Source organism: Hyalella azteca, unplaced genomic scaffold (assembly GCF_000764305.2).
Source record: "Hyalella azteca isolate HAZT.00-mixed unplaced genomic scaffold, Hazt_2.0.2 contig6341, whole genome shotgun sequence".
Classification (NCBI taxonomy): domain Eukaryota; kingdom Metazoa; phylum Arthropoda; class Malacostraca; order Amphipoda; family Hyalellidae; genus Hyalella; species Hyalella azteca.
Window position 1 is genome coordinate 111,725 of NW_025936504.1, and position 20,022 is coordinate 131,746.

A 20,022-nucleotide genomic window follows, 5' to 3' on the forward strand; every position below is an offset into this window, starting at 1 on the left:
GATTTCCTTGCGAATAAGGTTATTAAACTTGCTATTAAAAATCAGCGCTTGTATGATTCCAAGTTTCCTGCGATAACTTACGATACTTTTTTTGCAGAATTGAAGTTGTGGTTGGTTTATGAATGTTTTACTCCAACCATTAGCACGCAGTGGCTCCGGTATGAGTATATTATGTAGTGGACCATCAGTGTAGTGGGAATTGTCCAGATAGTATTATTTTTCTATAGCCGTTAATACTTTTTGACACTCTCCCGGTCACTCAAACATGTTGCTACTTGGAAAATAATAATGTGGAAAGCATATTTAATTTCTATTCATATATGTATTTGACAGTTATTAAATCCGAATCCAAGTTTAAATATTCGGCCTGCGATCTAATTGTCCTCGGTACGTGAAAAAATTAGTATAAACCGCCAAATTAAGGAACAACGAGACGTAGATCTACCGAAATTAATATTTTAATTTCTAAATAATTGCCGGGAAAAAGCGCGAACTTGGCTCACGCAAACAGGTTCATAATTCTTGGTTTCCATATATCCACATTTTAGTGAAGGTAACTCTTGGTAGCGGGCCTTTGGGAAAAAGAAAAGAAAAACGTTGACGACAATCAATATTTCCGGTATCAAAAGAATGACTGATTAAACAATAAAACAGATAATGAATTACGTGTATGAGGCTACTGGAGACCGAATAATTTGATAAATACAAGTCTTATTCGAACGATATTCAATACATCCGACTACTAAATCCGAAGCTTACATATTATCGTCTCGGTGACCATAATTAACAAGCCTATTTGCACTAACAAGCAACCGCGTGTGCGCTCCAGTGGATATCATATCATTAACTGATACAAAATAGTCTGTTATGTTCGCTTCTCAGTGGTCGTTGGCCGCATAACATCTTTGCCCTTTTCTTGCCACATAAAAATCTCTCCAGTGAGTACAGGTCAGGCCAGCCTATATAATACGACTTCTCTTTTAAAGCAAGCCTCGCGGCTCGCAAACTATCACAATAGTCGTCAGTAATGTTTGTTCGAGCGCGTGCTTTTAGTCTTCTGATATCTCCTTGTCCATGTGCTTTAATGCCTTTTAATTAGTGACGAACGTCAGCCTCCTACTCAAAGGGGAGAAGTCTGCTGAGCTAGCGCACCGTTGTTTATTTTTAGCGATGTAGAAGAAAGAATTTGTTGAATAATAGGTGTAATGTTCAGCGGGTATCGTCCTCACCCACGCATTAAATGGTCTGGTCTCTGCAAGAGTCATTGCCGCTCGTCCTTGACGTATTTATAGCCATGAAAAGTTATTGGATATTTGCCTGTCTCTTTATTTAGCTATATTGTTAATATAATTTTTGACCTCGGTTCTGTGAAAAGGGGGAATGAGATAAATGGTAGGGAATTGTTTATTAATTACGTACTTCATTAATTTTACAGCCATTCATCGATAAATTTGTTTTATTGCTATTTTGCGAGTAAAATTAAATCATAGTGAAGTGTAACAATTTTATTAAACAATTATAATTCAAAGTATTTTCATATGCACAACATCAAAGTTGCAATATTGTTCGAGAACTTGCGTGCTTGTCAAGCCTTTGATTGCCAAAGCTCAGCTTGAACCAGGGTTGGGGTTCCCAGAACTGCAGTGTCACATGAGACAAATGTTATGTTATATTACATGTTATGATTTGTTATGTTAGGTTATATGATAAATGTTATACTCTCGTCGCTTCGTTGTACGATATTATTTATTATTTATTGGTAGGTACAAAAACGAAAACATTCTTAATGTTCTTAGACTACAGATTCGGTCTATTATTATGTAACTTCTTAGTGAATGAGAATTTTTAACATGAATGAACAATTTATCAAAATTAAATTCTCTGCTTTCTGGGACAATGAATTTACTGGATAAGTTCATGCCGCCATTTTGTGGAATATATTTATCACAGCACGTTTACTATTCCTTATTTCGTGAGAAAACAAGTCTGTTTAAAGCGCAGCTGCAACAATTCGTCCTATTGCTTAATAACTTAAGCATTTTGCAGTTGCTGTTTATAATTGAAACACATGACACTACATCTCAGTGCAGTACATAACAGGCTTGGTGCAGTCAGTGCTAGAGACTGCCTCAGCCGAGTCATACGACACCTCACAGTGCAGCACATCACAGTCATGGTGCAGTCAGTGCTCGAGACTGCCTCGGCCGAGGCTCATGGCAATACATCGCCTGCAAATGTATGAGTGTTGCAGCCTTGGGCACAATTTGTCTTGCTCGCCTTGAGTATCGTAGAGGGAAAGAAGTTCTCGGTGCTCCAGCACCTCGTCTGCCAGGCGCCACCAAAAAGCCAGAGCAGGGCTGTGAATTAGTAACATAAATTTAGCCTCTTCCGTCCTGGATGGAGTCAAGCATGAATGCAGTTGAATGCCGAGCACTATGATGAATGCCGTAACATGAGTGCGTAACAGTGCATGAGACTCGTTAGTTTTAGGCCATTATATGGATGAAAAAATTTGTTGAATGATAGGTGCTTGGCTCAGAAGACAATGAAACATTTCTTTTGCGCTCATGTCATATTACAAGACGATCAGAAATGGTTTATAGTCTCTTTGTGTTACTGTATTGTAATTTGTATTATTAACCCTCGTAGCTCTCACCCACGCAACTATAGAAGTTGCGCCTTATAACGATGCTGATATGCGTCCATGCATGACGTTAGGAAACTCTAAGATCCAGCATCAAGCCACCGCCACTAATTCTGGCCTGCGGCTTCCGATGAAATTTCTTCTACCGCGATGAATTCAGGTTAGTGGCTCTGTGTTAAATTCCTTTCACCGCAATGAATTCTGGCCTGCTGCTTCCGATGAAATTCGTAACATCGCTTTGAATTATAGCATGCTGTTTCCGGTAAAATTCCTTCGACCGTGACGAATTCTGGCCTATGGCTTCCGGTAACATTTTTACGACCGCGATGAATTCTGACGTGCTGCTCCTGGTGAATTCTTACCAAGATGATAAATTCTGTTCTACACTTTTCTCTGAAATTCCCACAAAGCTATGAATTCTGGCCTGCAACTCCCAATTAAATTCCTTCTATTGCGGCGAATTCTGGCATGATGCTCCGTGTGAAATTCACAAAAACGCGATGAATTTCCCGCTTTCTGTTCCCCGTGAATTCTTGCCAGCGCGATGAATTCTAGCGTGCTGCTTCCGGTGAAATTCCCATAACACGACGAATTCTGGCGTTTTGCTCCCGGTGAAATTTCGACCATCGTGATGAATTCTGCCCTGTTACCCGGTTGAAATTTCTAAGATCGCGAAGAAATCTTGCCAGATGCTTTCAGTGAAATTTCCTCTATCATCATGAATTGCGGCCTGCTACCTCCGGTGAAATTCCTTTGGGGGTCCTTCTCACTTGAAATGCTTCCCATCGCCTGGGCGATAGATACAAAATTCGATGCTTGGGCAGCTCTGGATTAATATGTAATGAGGAAAATGCTCATAATTTGCTTTAAACTATCATACACAAATAAGCGCTGCCATTTGGGAACTACAACTTAATTTAAATTGACCGATCCATCAAACAGTACTTAAATTCGTTCGCTTATCATATAAACGGTGAAATGTGAAATACACGGTGCAATGCAATATTTCAGGTATTGAAATGTGAACTACATATACGCTTACAAGCTCTTCATCGATGTTAACGTTCAATTAAGCAAGGGCATGGATCGCCATGGATTTTGGCTTGTGATCAGAGACAGAAAACACGGTTTTAAAGCGACACAAATTGATGATATTCGCAACGCTTTCATTTTTCAACCAAGCATTTCAGCGAATTTCGAGTGAACGTTCATCCCGTCTTAAATGGAAAGTACACAGAGAGAGACCTTTGTTCGGATAACAATTCTTTTTGATCTATACTCAGTCTATAATCCCCGCCAGAAAAACCGTAGAGAGCACAGCTAAAACAACAGCAGTTTTATGATTTCTTTTTCGGTTTGAATTTAATAGCGTACACAGATCACATTGATGCTGCAGGCCTATATAACTCGAGCCCCTGGTCTTTTGTTGGCATTGTGAGCTCGGCATGGGCTTTAACAACAAATTTCAGAACGATAACTGCGTGCGCATTAAGCTTAAACTGAAGATAAAAAAGTTTGAAGGCTATTCACTTCAAGGGCGACGAAAATAGCAAATACTACAGTATTTATAACCACCTGCTGAGAATTTCTTTCATAAAAGCTTTGGAGGAATCATAGATACCTAGACTTGTATTGCACCCTTTAGAGCGCTATCACCCAGTCACTTGGGAGACTCGAAGAAAGACCCATAGTAATGTAGGTGATAACCTTCTTCTTGATGGTGCTTCTCAAAACCTATAGGCGATTACAAAACGTGAACCCGTATTGCGATCTTAAGATCCATCAGACGTTCCTAGAAACTTCAATTGCGGCGTCGAATTCTTGTCTCATCAAAGAAAGAGAATGGCGTCGTTTACGGGCGGCCGCAGCCCTCGTATTGCCAAAAGAATTATATTTTCGTTGCCTCTACGAAGCGTTACTGAAAATTGTGACTGGAAACTCCTCGTTTGTGATGCATTAAGAAAACTCAGAGTAGCGTTCCCGAAAACATCGCTGAAAAATTGTTAAATGATGAAATTCTTACATTTTAGTTGTCGCTTTGAAAAGAACAAATAATAATATAATGGGTGGTAGAGTTTTCAAATGCGTAGAGCCTAAATACTATGCATAAAAGAAGCCTAAAATGACTAAGACGTTGTTATGGAGCACTCTTAATTCAGGAAAGATTAAATAGTGAGCAATGAAGGCAAATATTTGAAAGGCACAGAACGCATATGAAATAATATGCGCTTAAAAATTTCTTTTTAAAGATAACACTTCCAAAGAATCCAGTGCCTACGATATTACACATGTACAATGAATTTCTAATTTTATTTTCATATATTGAAATTTTCTCATTTTTTATATATAAAATTTTTTAAATTTTCAACATTATTTATTCTGTCAATTGATTCATGCATTGTCTCCAACTTTACGCAAGTGTGCAAAATTTCAGATCGATTGGACAGGTAGAAGTGTGTCAAATATAGATTATAAGATTTATAGCAGACAGACAAACAAACAAACAAGAAGTGAAGTTAAAGAGAAGTGCTGTAAAATAGACCTGTACCTACTGTCCTGAATATTTTTCACGCGTGGTCATCGCTTCATGGCATAATGTAGGTAAAAATAAACATATTTGTTTACACGCATTTGTATTGTACGGGTATAACTGCATACAATCTTAAGAAAATTTAAGAAAAATTTGCGATTGCGATTCCAGGAAAAATTACAATAAATTATAGAATCAAATTTTAAATATGAGTTGTGCCCCCGAATCAAGTAGTGCGTGCTATACGCAACCTATCGCCCCCTCATTGTTATCAACTACTGAACTGTACTGACGATTGTTCTGAACGCAATGCAGGCTGCTGGCTTCATTCGACCATGAAAGAGAACGTGGAATTTGGAATGGCACATTCTGTGCTCAGTGTGTGGACAGTCCCATCCGAAACCCGGAGCTTCTCTAAACCCGTTGTTTAACTTTCGTCAGCCACCATCGTCCGCACGAGAGAATTGCTGTAAGAACTCGACTGTAAATAGACTACGAGAGGTTTCTGTTGAAGAGGTGTTTTCCTCGCCCGTATGTCCCGAACTCTGTATACAAAAGGATCTGCAGTGTCGCCGCCTAGGCAACCTATTCTAAAAGTTTCTTGAACTCATTCTCTATGCTTCAAATGGCATCATTAGGAGGATTTCCCAAAGGGAACAGAACTGCCAGGCAGACAAACTGTAAACTTGCTGAAGCTTGAAGGCTTGGAAGGTCGCCGCAGTCGGCGAGGTCTTCGTAGAAACCTCCTTAGCTTACGAGCCACTAAAAACCCACGTCCGGTCCCTTGTCTTGCTAACGACTCCTTGCATTCACACTAATGACTCTTGCTAAAAAGGTAAACTTTATTATACACAATGTTTTGACTGGAGTCTGATAACGGTCATCGTAGTAACTAAAGTACAATAATTCATTAAATATCAGATTGCATATTGAGTATCAAAATCACTCGGTAGCTTGAATCGAAAATTCACTAAGAAATTTAAATTCACAATAAATAATTTGAAATTTTAGTTTCCTCCTGCGGTGTTTCCCACCTCTAAACATAGAGCCCTTGTATATTTTTAAACAGAAGTCCTGATTCGTTTGCTTGTGATAATTTCCCGCTGCAAAATCTATTATTAGTGAATTCAGGTTTCAATTATGTTAATTAACAATGCGAGTTGAATTTGTGCTACTGATTGTACTCGTGTTTTAGAACTTTAGAAAACTATAAAATTGTCTAGCTGGACTTTGAATCGTTGCCTTTATTGAGGCTTTTTTCCCTTCAATTAGGCATATCCTTATGCTTTCTTGAAATTATTCAACATTACCTACAAGCAGTTGATTGTTGCAGCCTGATAATACACAAATTCAGACTTCTTTAGGAAAAAAATGCGTCTGAATACAATCACCACTTCGATATTCTGCAATGTTTGTTTAATCTTATACGAACTATAACAAAGACAATGTATACATTTTTTCACAAGAATATTCCCGTTATTGTCGGAATTTTTCCCAGGAACAACTATTCAATCAAATGTTCAACTCTGTACGACTCATCGTGAGCGAGTTAGGCAAGTGAGCAAATTGTAGTCCACAGCCCTGCACAGCTCCTCATAAATCTGGAGGTCGAGCAATAAATTCATCTCGAGGATCCAAACGGATTACAAAAGATCGTTTGTTGCTCTGGCACCATTTAGGACTGGAAAATTACGTACATGGTTTTGGAAAAGCGGTGGAACGAATTTAATGACCTTTGCGAGTAATTTACTCCCTTTAATTTTGAAGTTGAATTAGGCCCTTTTTTCGATTTTTTAACGATCGTCGATGATGAGTTTTTTTGGTTCAAATGAACAAGACGCGTAAATTAATTAAATTGAGGATTAATCAATTATGAGTTTGCCTTTTAGAGCTCATTTTTTAACCCACAACAATTTTGGACAGCATTTCAAATCTAACACAGAAATATTTTCATTGGACAATTCCGGAAACTAGGTCGGTATGAGTGGGGTGATATGCGATTAACTAGAAAAATTATTAACTGATACCATAAAGGGGTAAAAACCATGTATGATGGTCGCCTGGATAAGCGTCCGAGCGAGTTCGATACGAAGTGTGACAAACTAAATCTGTGAATTTGTCGGACACTTGTCGTTCCGGCGTGTTCGGTCTGACGTGTTTACCACGGCACAGGCAGCTTCGCAGGCCCCAGCCTGGGTACCGCACTTGACGCTGTGTCGAACACACTCAGATTTATGACTTTGCTAAATGATGAACGATCCCTTTGTGTCAGCAAGAATCAATATGTATTTACGAGACATGCTTCTTGTGTCCAGGTTACAATTTGCACCGCTTACTCTGCGTGGAAAATTTAAACATGTTCACCTACGGCCATTGCGTTGTCATCGGTCAAGAGTATTCGAAGAGACATTTTAACATTTTTCCTTTGCTAACAGCAGGCCATTTTAGACAAATCGCTATGTTCGGTCGAACTTGTTTACTTTCTACAACTCGACACTTTCTCTTAATAATTGTGTATGTCCATCGATGTCCTGCAAAATAAAATAGATAATAATATTTCGAGGACATTTTTGGAAATTATTGTTTCTTAACGTCAGAGCCTTATTAAATGTTTTTTAAACAGAAGCTGTCTTCACAAACAAAAGGAGTGCCTCTTTTTTTTACCATAACAGAAGCTGCGGTTTCGAAATTCGCATAAGAAATAATTTAAAACTTTATAGTTTTTTAAATTATATAAAAGTATCAAGTGAATTATAATTAATAATAAAAATCTGGAGAGAAGGTCAGCAATGATATCACATAGGAAAATAAATTAGTATATCCCAGCAACAACCATTAGAGCCCTTTTAAATTACACTGGCAATATAAAATGAAGCTCCTGCACCAGTCCCGCCTCAAATTGGTTTACATCTTACCAGTCTTGGGATTATAGTTTTTCTAGCTAGCAGTTTATGCAATTATTATTTCGAAGTCAAACCAAGAAAAATTGTGAGCCAATAATTTAAAAGCCAAGAAATTGCCAAGTAAATTCACCTGTTGTCACTGAAAACGTTCAGAAGGTCAGCGTGCACTTGACGTTTTTCCTAAACGTTTTCAATGACGACACGGTGAATTTATTTGGCTTATTGGTAGCTTCTAAATTATTGGTGAACTTGAATCTAATGATATAAGTACTTATGATCTTTATTGGTAAGTAATCTCATTGTCTGCATGTTTCTGAACAGCAAAACCTTACTTGAGCAATAACGTCAGGCTAAGCGGATGTGTCCAACTGACCATCTGGGCGATTAAAACTTCGCCTCAAGTTTATCCTTGAGTCACAGAATTCCTATGGAAATGAAATTACACGTAGCTTGTGGAACAACCGAGCGTCTGAACTTGCCACATTCTTATGATTTTTGCAAGGGCGACTTAGCGCTGGCAAAGAAACTCTTCTTGGGTTAAAAAAAAAGTCCTAAGATCTTCAGCAATAGCCGGGCGAGAAAAAAAAAAAATTTTTAGGTAAAAAAAAAATCATTTCAAGTGCGAGAAGCCTTCACTTTTCAAGCAGCTGAAAGGGTTTCTGCACGTTTTTTTGATAAATTCTCATGCGCTTGGATAAATTAGACACCGTCCAGTGTGTTGGTAAAAAAATTTTTCCACGTGTCACAGCATGCAAACTATGAACGTGAAAATACCTCAGTACTTCGGTCTTAATATTTAATAATTCAATACACATGAGTTTATATTTAATAATTAAATTATTCTCTAGTAATTGAATAATTCAATACATAGTTATAAACGAATATACATAAATCCTAGTCAAAATGTGTCGAGCTTTACCTTCGTGGCTGAAGTGTCAGTAGAAGTCGGTAAACTGCCCATATTGTGATCGTTCTGAACGATCTCAAACTTTTTTTCGTTCGCTGAACAAATGATGATATCAAATTTTCTGCTACAAACTAAAATGACCGGGAACGGTTTAGTTCGCAAAAGTTTGAGCATTGAGCCCTCTGTTGAAAGCCTTAAAACTCCGTTAAATTTAAAAGTGACGAAACTAACATTTATTTGAGAACCCGGTGGTATTCTCATCAAGGCTGGTGCGATAGAACGATGCATCTATGGGCGATATTTCGAAGGGGCATTCTCCGTAGTGGCCCATCGAAGTCCTTCGATATTGGGTAGGCTGGTCGAAGTCGCCTGTTCCTTGGTTTTCAAGGGTTATTTACACCGAACCTGATCTGCGGGACCTGTGCTTGCGGACATTCCGCCTCACTTTCCGCACAAAACTTTTTTAAAGTGAAACATCCTGTCTCTCCGCCCATTCCATAGTCTTGTAATCAGAACAATATCCACGCATGTTTTGTAAAATTTAGCATATTTAGAATAGTGATTAAAATTGTTTCTTCACCTGCATATTGATTTTTCACGTCATATCCCTTGACGATACCGAGTGAAAATATACAGGTGGACCACCAGTCAATTATAAAACTGTCACGCGATCGATTTCATATTATAGGCTTTGCGCTGCAAAAAATAGTTTACGATTTTCTATACATGCGGTGGTGAGGAATAATGATGGTTCCTGATAAACAAGACGGAGTTTTAATAATCTACTGTATTGGAGGTTCGACATACACGATGATCGACGTTCATTGTTCCTTATTGCTGTCCAAAACGCGGATCTCAGAGCTTGCTTCTACACTTGACGAGACGAAAGGTAAACAATTTCCCAATGCATAACAATTATATAAGCTTGTGAGTATTATTTACTAACTATGTATATGTCAGCAACCATTCCATGGTGTTACAGAATATCTATTCTTCGTAATCTGTCAGTCTTAACTGCAATAAACAGTGATTACGATTTGTAGGACTCGTTGAACAAAAAATTTGGCATTAGTCCTGCGAAAATTGCATATTTAGGTAAGTTAGCTTTGAAAGTAAGTTTTCTTATCGAACTCCCTTAATTGTTCTGCTGCGTAGACACGCAGAGCAGCGGGCGCCCTGCAGGATCATTCAGAACTATTTAAATTCATCTGTGTATTATAAAGTCTGTTTCACTCTCACTAAATGTAAGAACTCCACTACAGGCGATAATTGGAATGAGCACTTAATTTCTCTCAGAACAGTTAAGCAAATTTTTTAGAGACCTGATATAAGCGTAAGTTTGCTTTAAATTTAAGAACCGTGCAGGTTTAATTTTATAAATGTTTGCTGAGAATTCAGCTTGCATTTATAGTGCCACATGGTGCAAGTAATGTTATTCATGTCATTTGTTGGAAAAACGCTTAAAAATTAGCAGCAAATCTGTCGCATTTTTGTGCCAAGGCTCTTCAATACTATTGTCCATAGGTACAACCGTACAAATCCCAGATTAAAAATAATTTAACTGTCGCCATAGAAGTTTCTGGAGCATCCTTAGCTCTAACGTAGAGTGCAGCACAAACAGACTTACCAGCTTAGGCCATTTATTAATTAGAGTTCAAGCAGAGAAGATGCGAAAAATGTCGTGAAAATTCTTGAATATGAGACTTGTGCCTACGAACTAAGGTGATTGCTAAGCGCAAAGCTACCTTAATTACTTGCAAAGGCCTTACCAAAGACAATGTAGGCGTTTGGACTTGATACTGCTGAAGACGAGTGCACATTGAGCTTGAAACACCAGGCTCCGTACGGCATAATTTTAAACCCTCCTCCTCGAAACACGAGTTTTCTATCACTTTCGTTCTCAAGAATACACATAATTATAGGCCTTTCAACACCCATTCCAAAACATTAAGTATTTAAGACCTCCTTGTCTACTGGCGCGTGGAGTTTCGTGTTAAGAAGCTGAGTGATTCTTGAACTACAGGTCTTGTCGCAGCCATATTTTGGACGGCACAGACGCCATATGCAGACGACGATTAGGTGCGCAGGTTGAGTTCAGTGACTCCCGCTGGGACACCTAACTTTGCGCCCAAGTTCAGGGAAGTGAACTTTCGAATGGTCTATTGGAGTGAATGGTCTTGACTGCGTAAGTTTAGGAAAGTTCTGACAGGGTGAAGCAAAAAGTGGAGGAGTTAATCTACTGCAAATTGGTATTATTTTTCAACTTGTGTGTATCCCAAAAATGTTGTGATCGAGTACCACCGAAAGGTTTTGTACAGACACCGCTTACCACTAATACTAGATATTAGCTCATAATCCTTAGCATAAATATCATTTTATTTTACTTGACTCAGTAATTATTCAATCAAATACTGCTACTACTCAAAATTCAGTTCACTGTTTGAATTTATTGAGTTGGGGGAGATATATAAGTGCTGGGCCAGGAGATGACGAGTAGCAGCAGTTGTGAATCGTTGCAGATTACCTTTTGCTAATAAAAAAAGATATTTTGTGACGTAAAAAATTTCCGCTTTGCAAGTGGACGCACAAGTAAAACTACTAGGAGTTTCCTTTTAAACTGAAAAGCTTCGCTCCTCTACTTATTCATTCAAGCTTTTTCTATACTACAACCAACTTCACCGCTTATTTAGCAAGCCTAATGGGACTGCAGTCAATATGGCATCTCAATTCAAGAGAAATTAATCTCAGGTCCAAAAAACTCGCCTTCTGTCGAGAGATCCCATGCAATCAATTTATTCTTTGAATTTAGGAAAAATTAGATCGAGGCCAAGAAAGTCAACTCGTCTAAACTCGGGAGCTATCGTGCATGAATTAATTAAATATTTCAAATCATGATAAATGGTATTAAGGCCCAAAAAAATTCACACGTTAACTGTCGAGAGCTCCAATGTAATCGTAGATGAGTTGGCAGCGAAAGTTGCGTCAATCTTGGCGACCGAGTCTTAGTTGTCTCTTCCAAAAGGTTCTAGGAAAATAATTTTCAATTTTGATATAGCCCGGAGCAAGGAAACAGCCTTCCTCCGACGGAAGAGTGAAGGCGAGCGAGTAGTGTCGTCTGGTCCCAGACTAATCTTTCCTTTCGCGAGTTTTCATTTTACTTTGCTGTAATTGGAAGGCTTGTGAGCGGCTTGAAACGATTTCTGGGGCAGTCGGCAGCAAAACTCGGGAGCACTGGTCTCCTAAAGAGCCCTCAGTTAGAGAACTTTACTTGAGGCTGCAGCTTCTAGGAGAAGGTGAGTATCATTCAGTAGCAGGCTTCATAGTCGGCCACTCTAGTTTGGCACCAAAGATGACTTTTTTTGCGACCGACTGGGGTGCTACCTCAGTTCGTTATGTGCGCCTAGGAAAGTCCTATTAGTCTCTGCAAGATTTCAACCGAACTGCTCGTAATGAATAATCTTATTAAATATGGTTAACTAAACCATTGCATCAGCTCTCATTGAGCCTTTTAACTCTTGTAAGACTGCACAATTTTGCGATGTTATAATTGTACTGATTTTAGGCTCATTTTTACCATTGCAATCCACCACAAGATGATTAGCAGCGGAACAAGGTTCAGCGTTTTAGCTGTACTAAATAATGATAAATGATGCAATGCCTTCACTTCAGCAACGATGAATTATTTCAGTTAATGGAATGTCCACCTCTCCATCTTACCGACATATATATTCTTCGTACGCAGTTACAATTTCAGCTTAGTTAATTTTCCAATCGAAATAACAATTGTCGTTGACCTCAGCAATTTACTCAGCGGGTTCCTAGTGAGGACTTGCGTGAACTTCTTATTTGCAATGAAGATTAATTTACCGGAGCTGCATACGTTCACTTATTCTTGTCGGACACAAGCCTTCCGTTTCAATGTCCTGTGCATTGAATTATAGAGCAGGGGGCTTTAGTTGCTAGAATAAAGCAACTGTCATCTAAACATATCACCGAGGTACATGTGCTCCATTTTTCGTTCACAAGATTATTATGAATAAAATATTGTACTCGCTTGTGAATTCTAGTTGTGAGTATTTTGAAATAATTTTGCGCCGGTTTTACGTACAAAGGCAAAAAATTTTCATAACATTCTAATTTATGCAATTAAAATAAAGGCTGTCATGATGCTAATTTTGACCGTGTTAGGAATAATTAATAATTCTAGCTTCAATTTAGAATAAGTGACGCAAGTGTTTTCGGAGTTAAGTATATTATTATTTGTACATTATGAGCGCAGTTTGCCAACTCATTTATCTTGCATGCTTATTAACTGTCGGCTCCAACGTCAACTGTCATGTTGCCAACACTCATAATGTTTAGATCGGTCTTCTCAGCCAGGAATTTTCAAGTTAGTGTGTCGTATAGCTCGTAAGAACTGAGCCTAATATCAAATTAAGTCTGACATAATGTGTCCAGTAAGTAACAACAGTTATTTTCTCAGCCTCACAATGGTATGGATTCTCGTTACCTAAACCAACTGAGGCATTAAATTGAAATAAGACCGCCCCGAGTTCTCAAGTTCACGTCTCCTACTACGTGTTATGTCCTCCGAGATATCAAAGTGCTTAGAAGCTCGTAGTCTAAAGGACAATAATGCATGTTCTGTTCCAGCGTCTTGTCTTATTATTAACTTTTGTTGTGACATGTCGTGAAGGGAAAAGTGGAAGTGGACGTCGGACAGCAAGCGCTACCCTGAATTTAAGAGTGAAATGACGAAGGGTTTGCAGTATTAAAGACAACAACGGACAGAAACTCTGATGATAATGCTGCACTTTAGTTCCACAGCCTTTCTGAGAAACATAATGTCAGCTAGATGCCTTTTTTCAACTCGTATAAATTGAAATTGGTCTATAAACTTTTCCTGCTTGAATTTGGTCAATAAACTTGTAACAAATTTAGAAATTAAGCTGGTGGGGCCTACACAAAAAATGAAAAACTTGTTCTTTTGTTTTCTGATTTCATTTTTTAGATGTGAAAAAGACGTGAATAACGCAGCAAAACTTATGTATGTGTGTTTCTGTTTGCCCTGAGACGATTTCTAACTTGTAAAAAATGACATTTCCTCACAATCTGTACAAAGATTTCTTCGAAAAAATTGTATTTATACATTATTATTGGCGTTAAACTGGACAATAATAAGTCGTGCTGGGCGTGTTGGCACCTTCAATACGAGTGAGTAATAGGCGATAGAAAAACCAGAGTTAAAGTACCAATTTTTTTATCTTTTACCTCTTTATTGACTTTATTTATTTATTTATTTCACTTCTTTATTGACTTTCTTTTCATTTATTTACCTCTCGTGAATAATTGAAATTTCCATTTTACGTTATCTCGTCTTTTGATTCACGAGCTACGACATCGAGAGACAACATTCGATTCGTCCCTCTTTTTTCCCAGATTTCTTTACATTTCACGTTTTCCCAAATTTTCTCGAAAAATTCATATGTAGAAAATGTGCTTGCATTAATGTCTGGCGCTTCGGAAGATCGGTCAGTTTATAAGAAAGTTTTTTTTGTTATAGGGTAAACCCTTCCCTTAATTAACTGAAACTGCGCCATCAGATGTCAGGCACGGTAAGTGCCGTTGAAATTAAAAAGCCACTTGAGCATGGTATGTTTTTAAAATCATGCCAAATTTTAAAAATTTTCTTGACTTCGATAATGTTGTCGAAATACCCCTACCTCCCATGCACCGGGGACTATAACTCATGTATCTTGACGTTGAAAATATTTAAAATTCTTTTCCTCACGCAAGCGAAATATACGAGTGAAAATTGAGCATTAATTCCTTGGGCTATCGGAAGCAAAAGCCCCACAAGCCGCGCCGTGCGTGGCCGTGATGGATAAGAAGCCCTAGTGGAGGCGGCCATCCATCAACACCGATCAATGCCTTCAGAATCTGCGCTAAAATTCAGCATCAGGTTTATTATGGGCGGCAGCGCCTTGCCTCTTGGAGGCAGCCTTCGACTGGCGGCAGCCTCCGACTGGCGGCAGCCTTCGACTGGCGGAAGCCTTCGACTGGCGATAGCCTTCGACTGGCGGTAGCCTTCGACTGGCGGCAGCCTTCGACTGGCAAATAGCCTTCGACTGGTGGCAGTCATCGACTGGTGGCAGCCTTTGGCTGGTGGCAGCCTTCGACTGGCCGCAGCCATCGACTGGTGGCAGCCTTTGGCTGGTGGCAGCCTTTGGCTGGTGGCAGCCTTCGACTGGCAGCAGCCATCGACTGGTGGCAGCCTTTGGCTGGTGGCAGCCTTCGACTGGCGGCAGCCATCGACTGGTGGTAGCCTTCGACTGGCGGCAGCCTTCGACCGGCGGCAGCCTTCGACTGGCGGTAGCCTTCGACTGGCGGCAGCCTTCGACTGGCGGCAGTCATCGACTGGTGGCAGCCTTTGGCTGGTGGCAGCCTTCGACTGGCGGCAGCCATCGACTGGTGGCAGCCTTTGGCTGGTGGCAGCCTTCGACTGGCGGCAGCCTACGACTGGCGGCAGCCATCGACTGGCGGCAGCCTTCGACTGGCGGCAGCCATCGACTGGCGGCAGCCTTCGACTGGCGGCAGCCTTAACCTTGTGCCAGCCGTCTAATGGAAGACGCGCAGCAAGGGTCGTACTGCGGTCCTCTGATTGGAGATAAAAAACGGCTTATCACCGGCCAGCCGCTGGCAACTGATAAGATTTGCATGATTTGGGGAGGCTGAGGTCTTTTGGATCAATCAAATGATCTTCCTTATTTAGCAATAATGAAAAAATATGATTGATTCTAATGATAAACCTCTCTAATTCCCGTCAAAGACTTCTGAAAATATCTGAATAAAAAAATTAGTCCGAATGAAAATATTGTAGGAAGAGATTGTGATATTTATTATAATTTAAACAATGCAGCATGTCATTATTTATGGTATATGACTAACATTACCGTGACCGTGTGTACCTAAACGCCGTGGCTGCCGTGAGATCATAAGTGAGACGATCAATGACTCAACTCACGTCATTCAAGACGACATTCCAGAATTTTTAGTGATAGGAATGAATGGAATTTAGGCTTCATACGTATTCCAGTACCTTGTAATTGAATGGAAGAATTATTCAGGTCGCCCTGAAGTGCGAGTACAAAGCCACAAGAAGTGAGCTAAGACGACCACAGTTAATTGGAATAAACTGCCGAGTTGCACGTAGATCTCGTAGCAATGAATTACCAGAGGCAGCTCCGGTGCAGTTGTACTGTAAGTCGAGTTACGTTCTCAGGACGAATGCGTGTTCTTTGCAACGGGCGCTTTAACTCCGCAGGCTGGACATTTGCAAGTCACAGAGTTGATTACGCTGAAAAAGTAGAGCTTTGCATGCTGCCTCCAAGACGCATTCATTACGCAAATACGAACAACCGTTGAATCTAAGAATATGTCGTACGTTGTTTTCTGCAAATTTTTCTTACGGTTGTCTGTACGAACGTTCGCTTTTCCGAGAGGAAAAAATATTAGTAAAAAAATTATCATATGATAAAATCATTGAATAAATATAAATACTAATTTTCCTTCGCTAATGTCCAAAAATACCTGAGAAGAATGCATATAAACTATAAAAGTTTATTTTGTTGTCGTTGCTGATTAATTAGAACAGCAGCTTAGTGAACCCTGAATTAGAGAGTAAAGGCCAGGAGATATTGACGACAGGCCTCTGATTTGCTGGTAATATTTATATCATCATATTTTATAGGAAATTATATGTAATTCTTATTTTTTATCATAATTCAACTATTTATATATATTTAAACTTTTACATTAAGGAATCTGGCGCACCGTGGCATCGCTCACTGTATATATTAGCAATGGACCATTTATATTGATCCTATATGATATATGAACCATCATATTATAAAGCTGTCACTGATTCATGTCCATAAGGCCAGTCAGGGACTATGCAGTGGCCGGGCATCTGTTAAACATATATACTGTTCCGCCGCATGAAAATGTATCAGCGCGAGCAGGGTAATGCTGAGCAGTACTCAGCAGAGTAAGTAGAGCAGGGTAATGCTGAGTAGTACTCATCAGATTAATGCTGAGTATTACTCACCAGCGTACTCAGCAGGTTACTGAGCAAATTAATGCTGAGCATTGCTCAGAAGGGTACTGAGTAGAATACTGAGCAGAGTAATACTGAGCATTCTACTCAGTATCGTACTGAGCAGGGTAATGCTGAACATTACTCAGCAGGGTACTGAGCAGGGTAATGCTGAGCAGAGCAGTTTAATGCTTAGAAGCGAGTCTGCGCTAAAAACTGTCGCACTGCCATTAAAATAATTCAGACTCAGAACTTCTGTGACGTGGGAGGCTGCACGGCTGCATCCATAAAAATAAACTCTTAAAATGCCGGAGCTAAAAGCTATGAAATATTTCAAGCTAAGTGGTTATGGTCTTCTAGTACTTTTTTCGTACAACTCGGCAGGATCGAGTACATTTACATTTATAGAGCATTCTTATTCTATGGACTTTAGAGTGGATGTTAATATTATACGTGAATTTCATTTGCATTTGTCGATCCACTATTCTATGGCGCTATAATCTTGCGGGATTTTCTTTTACTGCAAATGAAATAAAATTTAATATATGTAATTCAGAAATAACGTTGTTATGAAGAACAATTTCGCGATTACTCCCGATGAGACAAAATATGAAAATGAAGCTGAACCCAGGCAAACTTTTCAAAAATATTAAAAAATTAAATATTATAAATTCTATATAAATCAGTCCTTGAAGGATACCATAAGTCACATCGTGTCGGCAAATTCTCGCCATGGGACTGAACGAGGTTTTTGCTCCTTTAAAATAAATAAATACGCGAATACCTGAGAAAATTGTCGTCTTGACCGAGAATCGATAGCAACCCTAAAGTGTTTTCTGTGAGAGAATTTAGACGTTCTTTGTTCCATATCATCTCGAATAAAGTTCAGGAGTGATATTTTCTTCCTACGTTTGATAGAGATGTAAATTTTACATGAAAACGAGCGTTGTTTTATCGATGTTGTGACTTTGACGCTTGCCATTCATAGTGAAGGGCAAGGTAATGGTAATGCTCTGATTTTGGTTACATTTTATATGCAGCCACTTGACACAGCAAAAGTAATAGTAATAGTAATAGTAATAGTAATAGTAATAGTAATAGTAATAGTAATAGTAATAGTAATAGTAATAGTAATAGTAACATTAATAGTAACAGTAGTAGTAATAGTAAGAGTAATAGTAATAGTAATAGTAATAGTAATAGTAATAGTAATAGTAATAGTAATAGTAATAGTAATGGCAATAGTAACAGTAATAGTAACATTAATAGTAACAGTAATAGTGAGAGTAATAGTAATAGTAATAGTATGAGTAATTGTAATATTGGTGTCGGCGATGGTTTGGCCATACCTGCATGGTCTGCCGCCGATTCAAGAACTTCAGGCTCGGCGATAGATATTTACAGCTAGCTGGGATTGAACCCGAGGCTCACTTCTCCGATCCTGGTGCTCTGTTCATAAACTACGCGGGCAACATCTAAAAATGCAGCATAAATTCAAAATTATCCGCAGATTGATACGGGGCAGGACGATTAGTTTCACTTAGCTAAGTCTGAATTGTAATGATCATTGATTTGAGTAATTTTCTTTAATAACGTTCGACTCAACATATACGAAACCTCAACATTTAGAGCTCATTTTTTTTGCGTTGATGGTTTAAAAATGTTTAATTTCGACCGGGTTTCTACTTGTTTTCCGAGATCTGAAAGTTAAATTGATCTGATTAGTTTGTGATATTTAATACAAGTTAGTTTAATAAATATTTATTTCATTTGTTAGATTGTGGAATAAAACACAATTGTCTAAATGAGTCATTTTTCTAACTTCTTGTTAGAGTGCTTAATTAACAGTCCGTTAATTAGTGATTAATGCACCAATTCTAATTAAAAAACAGGAATTCAGGAAAAAAACAGGAAACTCAGCATTACCTAATTTTATAGCTCCAAATTAGGAAAAAATGTAATAAATTTACAAAGTTGAAATAGGCCCACAAATTTGTTTTTCTAAAAATCTCGTCGACGAATAATCGTATTGGCAGGAACAGAACCATGTGTTTTTTTCAGCAAACCTCAATTGTCAGTGTTCAACAAAGCTTGTATGCGGTCGTGGCGTTCACTTTCTGATTACATGGCCACGACAAGCATACCGAGCCACGCATATATAAATTCATCGTTGTATTAGTTCATGTACCTGGCAAATTGTTATGTTTTTAGGTAATAGTTTCAATTTATTCATTTTTCTAAGCAACAATTATTTTACTTTTATTTAGAATTTTCCGTTCTGCAATTTAGGTTTTGTTTACTTTCGTGATTTTAGTTATTCATGTTTTAGAGATTTGCCGGTAAGGACTACTGCACGGCAAAACGCAAATTTTTGTAAATTTTTTTGTAAAAATACACGGCGTCTCTATGAACTGAACCTGCACAAGTGATTTGGAGAACTCTAGTCAGAGAGAGACGTAGTCTCCCAGTAATGTCTACATAAAACCATGTCATGACGCACTTCGAGCCTAATAAAACTGATATAATTTTTTGAGCATATAAGTTAAAACTCTTAAGAAGCCTTATAAAATTGCTAGGATTTCTTAAATGTATAAGTTAATACGCACACCGTGCCAAATAAGAATACAATGATTTCATAAGTATATTAATTATATCGTTGTCGGAGGTACGGAATTATGAGCGCTATGTTCATCGACTAAAAGGTAAGAATGAACGGTCAGCCTTTTTGGTCTGACCAACGCGAACTTATTTTAACGAATATTAGAAAGCGATAAAAATACTTTTCGAGTGATAATGGGGTCGCTCAAACCCATTTCAGCATCGTAATGTGGAACTGACGTTCCCGTAGTGTATTGAGAACCCATGTTATACTAGTTCAAAAGTACATAGCTTAATACTCACGAGTATCTACGACATTTTTATTCACGAAGCGAATTTAATCTC